Below are 9539 nucleotides of genomic sequence, written 5' to 3' on the forward strand. Positions count from 1 at the left end.
CATTGTTTAACTGCTGCTGAACTGTATTAATGAATGAGGTTTGTGAAACTTCTGATTTAGGCAAACCTAAAGATGGGTACATGGGATAGGTATTATTTAGAAAATAATTTTAAAAAATAAACATTTGTAAATTTGATACTCCACTCCAAAAAAGCATAAAGGGCATAGCACAAAAGAAAACAAATTTTAAGTTACCTTTCAAAAAATAATTGTGACTTATAAAAATCCCACCAATTTAGCTTCTCAATCTTTTAGCTAAGATCAAGTGTAATATATATTTTTATCCATTTAATATGTGATACATTTTCTCTGAGGACAATATATTAAATTTATTTTTAGAAAAAGAGAGAGGAGACTTCCTTTAAGTCATGGGACTTAATGATTGGAAAGTATACAGTTCAGTAATGGTAAGTACGTCCACATTGTTGTAACTCTAGTTCTATAGTTCTCCAGGTCTTACAAATTTCAAGTTCTATCCTCATTGAGTAACAGCTTCCCAGTACACTCCTTCCTCACCCCTTGGCCCTCACTATTCTATTTTCTGTTTCTAAGAGGGGGTGGAAATATTTTTAAGAAAAGAGAAACATTCTATCAGCAATACCTCACTCATTGATTATCATACAAGGTGAAACCAAACAAAACCAAAATCACAGAGCTATCCGCAGCACAGGCAGGCAGCCTGTCACATGTTGAGTTAATGAGACTGAAACTTGGAGCAGGCTGGTTCTTGGCTGGGAAGCCAGAGATGAGTATCAAGTCCCATGTAGGAAGCAAAAGGTAAAGCTGCACAGCATGGCTAGAGTCTGTCTTTGGGTATTAGAGTAGGAAAAGTTCCAGGAGTTGAATTAGGGGAGATACCAGAGCCACACTCTGAGAGCAAACATGAGTCACTGATGAGAAGACAGAGAGGAAACGCAGGAAAGAGATGAAGAAAGAAGAGAAATAAACTTGATTTCTTGAGTGTAGCTGATTGTTTTAAGCAATTCCTAAAGGGCCAATCATGGCTTCCTGGGTAGTGTATAAGAGTACAGGGCAGTGTGACTTCCTGGATAGTGTTTAAGGGTGCAGGGTCTGTGCCCAGGTTGGCTGAAAGAGGTAGTGGATGAAGAAGGAACCCTTCCTCATTGACAATTGGTATTTTGCAAGAATTGAAGTTCATAAATCTTTTCATCTAATTTCACCAATACAAATACACTTTTGGAAGAGTGAAGGAGAGATATTGCAAAACACAACAAAACAGGATTTGTCTAGGTCTCACCCATTTTTAGATGAGCCAGGCATACTGAGGAAAGAAGGTGTTTAAGGGGTGGGGTAAGGTTGGGGGGAAACTCAAGCCCAGAAATCTCTAAAGTGAAAATCATAAGTCCTAGATTTCTTTTCCAGCTCCACCCAGTCTTTTTATACATGAACTTTGGCTGGTCCAATCTAGTGGCCTCTGGCTCCCCTTAGACTCAATTAGCTTGCATTTTTTAGGACTTTGTATATCAATGAGATCCATTGATTAAAGCCAGATATTTTTCTTATCCTTCTTTGGTAACAAGTTCAGTGTTTTGATTCTCAAAATTGTTCCATGATCTTATTAAAAGTTAATATTCAATAGTGCATATGTCTGAAAATTAAGGTTAACCCAAAGAATGAAATAAGATGAAATTTAATCAATCATTGAGCTACTGTAAATAAACCAATTGCTTAACTATGAAATACTGGATGGTACATTTCCTCCTTTGTCACGCTCACCTTTCTCAGAACATGGAAGTCTGTGTGGACGAGAGCTGAGTGAGAAATAGAGCAGATGACAAGGTCAGCAGGCAGAGAAAAATGCTCCCCCTCCCCCTTCATTCTGTAGTAAGCAAGCATTAGAAACACAGCAAGGTGGAGGAAATTCTTTTTTTCTTGGATCTTTGATTCTGATGTGGGATAAGGATGCTTATATTTTAGCATGAAATAAAGCATGAACAACAATCCATAAGTAAAACAAGATGCTAACAACCTATGAGAAGTTATAGTAGTAGAATAAGCAGCAGTGCTGTACAATGAGAGAGAGAGAGAAAGATGCTCCACAAATGAAGAACCCAATTTTAAGCAAATGTGAGTAGATATAACTATTGTATGGCTTGTCCAGCTAATATTTTTTCTCCCCAGCCACCATCATGGTGCTCATAAGTAAGTAGATCAAGGAAGGGAATTGAGACCCCTCATCTTTCTATGACTCTCTTCTTATCTCCTTGCCTAAAGTGATTGCCTTCTCCCCTGCCCAATTGATCTTAGGTCTCAGTTTCACAGACTGAAGTTGGATAATTTGTTCCATAGAAACAGGAACATCTACCAGTCTTCGTTAAGAAATTCAGAGAAACTTCTATTACATTGCATTGTTCTATTACTATTCTATTACATTATATTTTCCTGGGTTCTTGTTCTATTGCACCTTTGCCCCACATTGAGAATGGACCACAATCCATTTCAGCACCCAACACTGTTTGGCTCATGACATGTGTCCTGTTTGAATAAATGAATGATTTCTTGCCTAAGTGACTGTGTTATGATTGTCATATGGCAGCACACCATCCTCCTATCTCCACCTATTGAGTAGCTGGGATTACAGGCATGAGCCACCACACCTGGCAACTTTTGTATTTGTTTAAAACTCTGAAGAAAGCTCGTGAGGATTCATATTATCATCCTTGAATTGTCTACCAGTGTATTCATACACTTCCTTTTCTCACAGAGGTTTTTATGATGAATATGAGCTCATAAAAGCTACCAAGTAGCTTTCAAATTCCAAGAAATAATTTGTCATATAGTCTTTTACATAAAAAGTTTGTACTTTTTTATAGGAGTAGGAAAAAATGTAGTTGTATAAGCCCCTTTGGTTATGTATTTAGGGATCCCAGGAAAATAGATTTGGTAAAAGCAACATTTGTTTCAATAAGAATATAGTGAGATTCTACCACCTGGAAGCCACAGATAAGAATGACATTCCAAACGGATCAGAGGACCTCATTTCCTCCTCAAGTAAACATATTATTGCCCTTAATTTCTTGAGGCACACATAAGTAATGACATTTTCCTAAGTACATGTGACTCTCTGGTTATTTGTATGATAGTCTTGTTGATAAAGTAACTAAGATACCAAGCTCTGGTGAGAGTTTCTTGATTCCTAGCTAAGCCAATATTTAGCTGCAAAATAATAAAAACAAAGCATTAAAAATTGAGTTGTGCCAATTCATGACAACTAATCTCAGTGCTGTCAGCTGAAGTGTTATCTGCCTACACAAAAGAAGAAAATACAGAAACATATTTGCCAAGAGAAAAAAAGAGGAGACTTAGCAATAAATGGAGCACAGACCCTTTCCAGATGATGCTTTTGTTTAACTGTGTCCGTCTGTTGCTTTGCTCTGTGTGTATGTGTGTGTGTGTGTGTGTGTGTGTGTCTGTGTGTGTGTGTGTGTTAAAATGGTGGTCTGCCTGATGGCATGCACTGATAAGTGGGAAAATTGCAGGACACTAAAACATAGGGTCAGATTGGGACCTTATGCAGTCAGAGGAGTATACTTAGACAATGGGGTGGAAAGGGTAAAATAGGACACAAAAAGAGTAAGTCAGCCAGGTGTCTGGTGGCTCATGCCTGTAATCCTAGGCTAAGATCTGAGGATTACAGTTCAAAGCCAGCCTGGGAAGAAGAGTCTGTGATACTCTTATCTCTGATTAACTACCAAAAAAGCCAGAAGTGGACTTGGGGCTCGAGTGGTAGCCCATCAGTCTTGAGTGAAAAAGCTAAGGGACAGCACCAAGGACCTGAGTTCAAACCCTGCAACCAGCATACACATTCAAAAAGAATGAAGAAAGAGAAAGAGAGAAAGCAAAAAGGAAGGGAGGGTGGAAGGAAGGGAAGGAGGGAGAGAGGAAAATAGTTGATAGTTAATTGTGTTTGAGAGATTGTTTTACAGGTTGGCTTGAGACCCTATCTCAAAAATAACCAGTAAAAAACAAGGCCGGAGGATTTACTCAAGTGAGACAGGGCCAGCCAGTATGTACAAACTCTAGAACTATAACCCCACCCCACCCTCCCAGAAAAAAGACAGTGGAAGAGAGACAAGAAATACCACTTTCCAGGCGTTAGATTGTGTGATCAAATGTCTCTTATGTCAAATGTCATAGCCAATTGACAACATAGTAATAGGCCTGTTAGCAAGGAGACAAGTCCTAATCTTCAGTAAGAGCACTGTCTCTCAATGTCTCTGAGCAAAACACAAGCTCCACTCTTACTGGCCAGGAAAATAATCTCTTTCTTAATGACATCTTTGCCTCAATCTCTGGCTTCATTTGAGAAGCTTAATGAATAAGATAGAGTTCTTTTGACAGGTAGGGCTGAGGCTAAGGCTAAGCTGGACCAACATCCCCACACAGAAGTGTGGACAGTTCACTGTCCCTGACTGCCTATCAATTTAAATATTGATTTATCTCACCACTGGGTACAGTATATCTCTCCATGTTGTTAAATTATCTCTACTCTCTTTCAATAATTCTATACTTAATTCCTAACAGGTCTTGTCCACACTTGTTACATTTATTATTAGGTATCTTATTTTTATTAATATTATATTTTAAAAATGAATTTTTGGGCTGAGAAGGTGGCTAAATGGTAGAGTGCTTGCCTCACATGCATGAGGCCTTGGGTTCCATTCCTCAGCACCACATAAGCAGAAAAAGCCAGAAGTGATGCTGTGGCTCAAAGTGGTAGAGCACTAGCCTTGAGCTGAAGAGCTGAGGGAAAGCGCCCAGCCCAGAGTTCAGGCCCCACAACTGACCAAAAAAAAAAAAAAAAGAATTTTCTGGTTTGGATAATATAAAGGCAAAATACTGTTCTGAATAAAAATCACCTACCCTTTAGCTACTCTGAACTCCCTTATTTGTTCTAGTTTCCTACAGATTGCCTTCTGTGTATTTAGAAAAATGTCATCTATAACGATGACAGACTTTTCTTCTGTTTTTTTTCACATTTATTGATTGAGTTTATTGTGTGGGATAGCTCAATATCCAACATATCCAGCTATCCAACCCAATAAAATCAATGGTCCTTGATGACGACTATTTAAATGCTCATCATGGCCATCTTTTCCTTGCTTCATACTTACATACTTTAACAGAATGCTTTATATTTTTCCAGTAATGCACAATGCTTATTTGGAAGATACTCTATCAAGATTAGGGAATCATCCTTACTCCTAATTTTCTATAACCATTTATCCAATCAGAAGTTGCCAAATTTGATTCATTTTTCTCACATCCATTAGGGTACTGGTAAGATTTTTTTTTCTTCTTTTAATCTGTAATGTGAAAAATATATTTTGAAAAATGCATTACTAGGTTTGGCTTAGACTGTTGAAGATAAAGCTTATATTTATGAAGAAACAAAGATTGAGGTATACTTTTTTCTTTCTCATATTTTACTTTTCAGATTTAGATAAAAAAATTCTCCAGAACCCATAACTAAGGGTGAAGTCACTTTCTCTCATCATTTCATGGAGTACTTGGATACAAAAGGGGTAATCTAATTCATGAGTATTTGGTAGAATGTAAACTAGCCTGGCCAATGTCATGTATGTATATATGTATGCATGTATGTATGTATATATGTATGCATGTATGTATGTATGAATGTGTGTGTGTTTGTGTATATTAAGAGGTGTGATACTTGGGTATTTTGTGTTTTTCATGAGTTGCTTTTGACTTTTGGTAAATTATTTCTTCCAGGAAATTGCCTACTCAGTCAAGTATGAAGACTTATTAACACAGAATTATTGGTGGTATTTTTATATTATTTTCTATCTTGGCTGCATCTGTAGATATGCTCTTCCTTTCTACTTCTAATATTGTTTGTTGTTTTTTCTCTATTTTTTTTTTCTTGAGAAACCATACCAAAGATTTATCTATTTTATTAGCTTTTCAGAGAACAAGCTATTGATTTGGTGCTTTTCTGTACAGTAATAAATTTCTTTTTCAATTTTTGTTCATTTACTTCTTTTTTTTAGTTGTTCTTTTTTTAAGGTTGAGTTGGCCACATAATTCATCTATTTTCAATCTGATATAACATTTAAAGCTAAAACTTTCATTATTGCTTTGGTTGCTTCCCTCGAATCTTGTGTTCCTTTTTTTTTTATTTTATTACTTTTAAACACTTTTAATACTTTTCAGTCCTAAGTATTTTCTAATTTGCATTATTCCATACTTACATTTACACATTCTAAGTACTAGTTTCTAAATGTATGGATTAAAAAAAACTCAGATATATTTTCATTCCCAATTCATAAGTTATGTTTTTAATCAGAAAACATAGTTCTTCCATACTTGGCTTGATTTCCAATTTGGATGAGGATAGTTTGATTCTGTCCAAATTTGATATATCCTCTTTGTTTCTGAAAGGAAAGAGAAGAATCCTGTATATTTCCTGGATGTGTGGAAGGTTGGAGGGTATGAACCACTGGGTACTGTTCTCTACAGTTAACCACTGCTTGAGGTTACTTTCCATGTAAGCTCTTCTCTTCCATTCTGGTTACAAACTGTACAACATTCATCATTACACACTAGCTTCAATATCCTGAGTGCTGCCAGGTTCTTATCCACTGAAAAGCATTTTCCTTTTGCAAGCAAGCAAGCAAGCAAGCAAAACTTTCAGCTACACATTAGATCTCAGTGTTGGGGAAATGGTATTTTATACAGGGTCAGTTTGTGACACTAAATAAATAAATAATAAAATGCCCTCAGTTTTCCAGTAACCATTTGAAAATTACCTAATTTCATTTATAGATAAGGTTTGATGGGCATGAAGCCTCTTCGTTTTGCAGAAGAAAATAAAAGCCTATTTTGATTTCCCTTCTCTATACAGGAAGTATTCTATAGTGGATAGAAATTTGAAACAAAATTGCTAAAGTTGTGTAGGATTTTTTTTTTTGCTTTAGAACTGAAAGTGATTTTAGAGATCAGCCAAGACTATTTAACAGATGAGGAAACAGTTCCAAGAAGAATCAGGAACTTGTCCTTGATCCATGTCTCTGGTTCCTGGGGAAAAAAAAAATCTTGAAATGGGATCGAGTATTTTTCTTGCCTCATCACACTATCTTTTCTTAACTGTTCTTGAATAGCTTCTAAAGATGATGGTTTCTTTTTTCTACATCCCAAAACTTAGCTTTTAAATATCCTGATGAGCTTCAAACTTGGCAGTGCTGTGAATCCTGCAAACGAGTAGGGGATGGGAATTTTCCATACTTCTTGGACTGTAAGAAGCTGAAATTAATGACATATGCTATTGATAGAGATACTCAGATCCTGGCATTATGATGTAAAGTGTTTCCATTCTTTGTTAGAAGATGAAACGGGCTACTTTACTCCTGGGAGCAGCTATCAGATATGATGTGAGATCAACACATGGACCCTCAACAGCTGGTATAGATAAGATAGAAAGCTATCAAAAGGGTATCTAATAATGACAAAATTCAATGCACTATGTAAATCAAAGTGTACATTGATGGAGGCAAAAAAATGTGAAGCCTAATTACTCTTGACCATCTGAGATTATATTTTGAGGCATGATAAAAGCGGGCAGACTCTCTTTACTTAAGATGTGCAGTGCTTTTCCCCCTTGATTATGGCTGGACTACAGACAGTGGTAGTAGGAAGAAAACAAATTTGGCAGTTGATTAGAAGGTGATGGACATCAGGTGTGCCACACCAGGCTAAGGGCATCCAAGAGTCATTAAACAAAGAAAAGCCATTAATGGGTTTTAGCTAGATAAGTAGTTTAATTAAATTTAAATTGTAAAACAACTCTTCTGGCTGAAGTATGGATAACCAAGTAGCCATGACTGGAAAAATTAGATTGGAAACTATTAAAATTCTACAAGATTAAGAGAAGAGTGAGGGCTGGCTTAGTCATAGAGTGCTTGCCTAGTAAGCACGAAGCCCTGGGTTCGATTCCTCAGTACCACATACAAGAAAAAGCTGGAAGTGGCACTTTGGCTCAAGTGATAGAGTACTAATCTTGAGCAAAAAGAACAGTGCCCAGACCCTGAGTTCAAGCTCCAGGACTGGCACAAAAAAAAGGGAGGTAAGTGAAGAATATGTAAACTGAGGCATAGAAATGAGGATGGAAGGAATTGAGAAGAGAAGTTCGGGAAACAAGTGTGTAAAGGTTTGGTCTGATTGATGAGAGATCTAAGCAACCCACGTTTGGTTCTGAATTACTTGGTGAATAGATAGGCTATGCACCAAACCAAGAAAGATGCTAGGAGCCTATTTTGAAGAAAAAAATAATAGTTCATTGTTGAACATAGTGAGTTTTACTTACTTTTGTCTATGATAGAGAAGAAACTGACCTAAAAATACGCATTGGAGTCTAAGCACATAAGTGGGTGACAGGAGGAAGGACTGAGATTTCAAGTGAAGAGTGGAGAGGAAAGAGGGCCAGGACAGAGTCCTAGCAAACTGTAATACAGAGAGAAGTGTGGAGATGAAGCCAATGATGGGAAATTAAAAAGGCAGATACAGTAGGGTGCCTGTAATCCTAGCTACACAGGAGGCTGAGATCTGAGGATCTTGGTTAGAAGCCAGGCCAGACAGAAAGTCTGTGAGATGTTTAGTTCCATTAAAGTACCAAAACATGATTCCAATCAGTTTACAAACAAGAGTTGTGAGATAAATCTGAATTTATCCAAATGACTGTGAACCTCTAGACGGACCCCGATGCCCCTAACCACACATACATCCTGCCCAGATTTCATGGAATCTCACTTGGTGCTGGCTAACCATGGATTCCAGGATACAGCCACAGAAGAGAGAGGCAGAAAGAAAAAAAAACAAGAAACAAAAAACAAAAAATAAAACTAAGTACCAAAACAGCCAGAAGTGGAGCTGTGGCTCAAGTGATGGAGCTCTAGCCTTGAGCAAAACGAAGCTCAGGGATAGTGCCTAGGCCCTGACTTCAAGCCCCAGGACCAGCATATACAACCCCCCAGAAAAAGGCAGACAGTTAGGGAGGAAACAGAGTATGGTATTCTAGAAACCAAATAATGCAAAAGAGTTTCAGGAATAGTACTGAAGTAAGTCAAGCAAAGTTGGTATTAAAGACAGAGGCTTTATATGTTTTGAGAGGGTATGTTTCCAGAAAGGAACAGAGATGGTGAGACCAAACTTAATGAAGTTGAGCTTCTTGAAAGCAACAAGCTTTTGTGGTGAGCTAGAAAGGGCAAGGGAAAATATTATTAGGAAACACAGAGTTGATGTTGAAGAACCAAAATTTCTGGTAGCCAGAGGAAATTGAGCACATTTCATAATCAGGATTTGAAGACATAGATACAGATACATATACAAATACAGATAAAATAATCTTCATCTCAAGTACCAAGATTATCATTGTAATGGTTGGAATATTTATTTTTGTCAAAATTTCTTTCTTTCCAAGTGACTAGATTGAAGAAATGCTGACAAATTATGCTAACAAATTCTGAATTTGTTCAATTTCTGTTTTATCAGTTCTCCAAATC

General features: G+C 37.1%; 1 pseudogene; it reads left to right on the forward strand.

Annotated features, from left to right (window-relative positions):
• Positions 1-235: 235 nt before the first annotated feature.
• Positions 236-361, forward strand: LOC138814339 (U2 spliceosomal RNA; annotated as a pseudogene).
• The last annotated feature ends 9178 nt before the right edge of the window (positions 362-9539 follow it).

This window comes from Dipodomys merriami, unplaced genomic scaffold (assembly GCF_024711535.1).
Source record: "Dipodomys merriami isolate MVZ:Mamm:240054 unplaced genomic scaffold, mDipMer1.0.p SCAF_6, whole genome shotgun sequence".
Classification (NCBI taxonomy): domain Eukaryota; kingdom Metazoa; phylum Chordata; class Mammalia; order Rodentia; family Heteromyidae; genus Dipodomys; species Dipodomys merriami.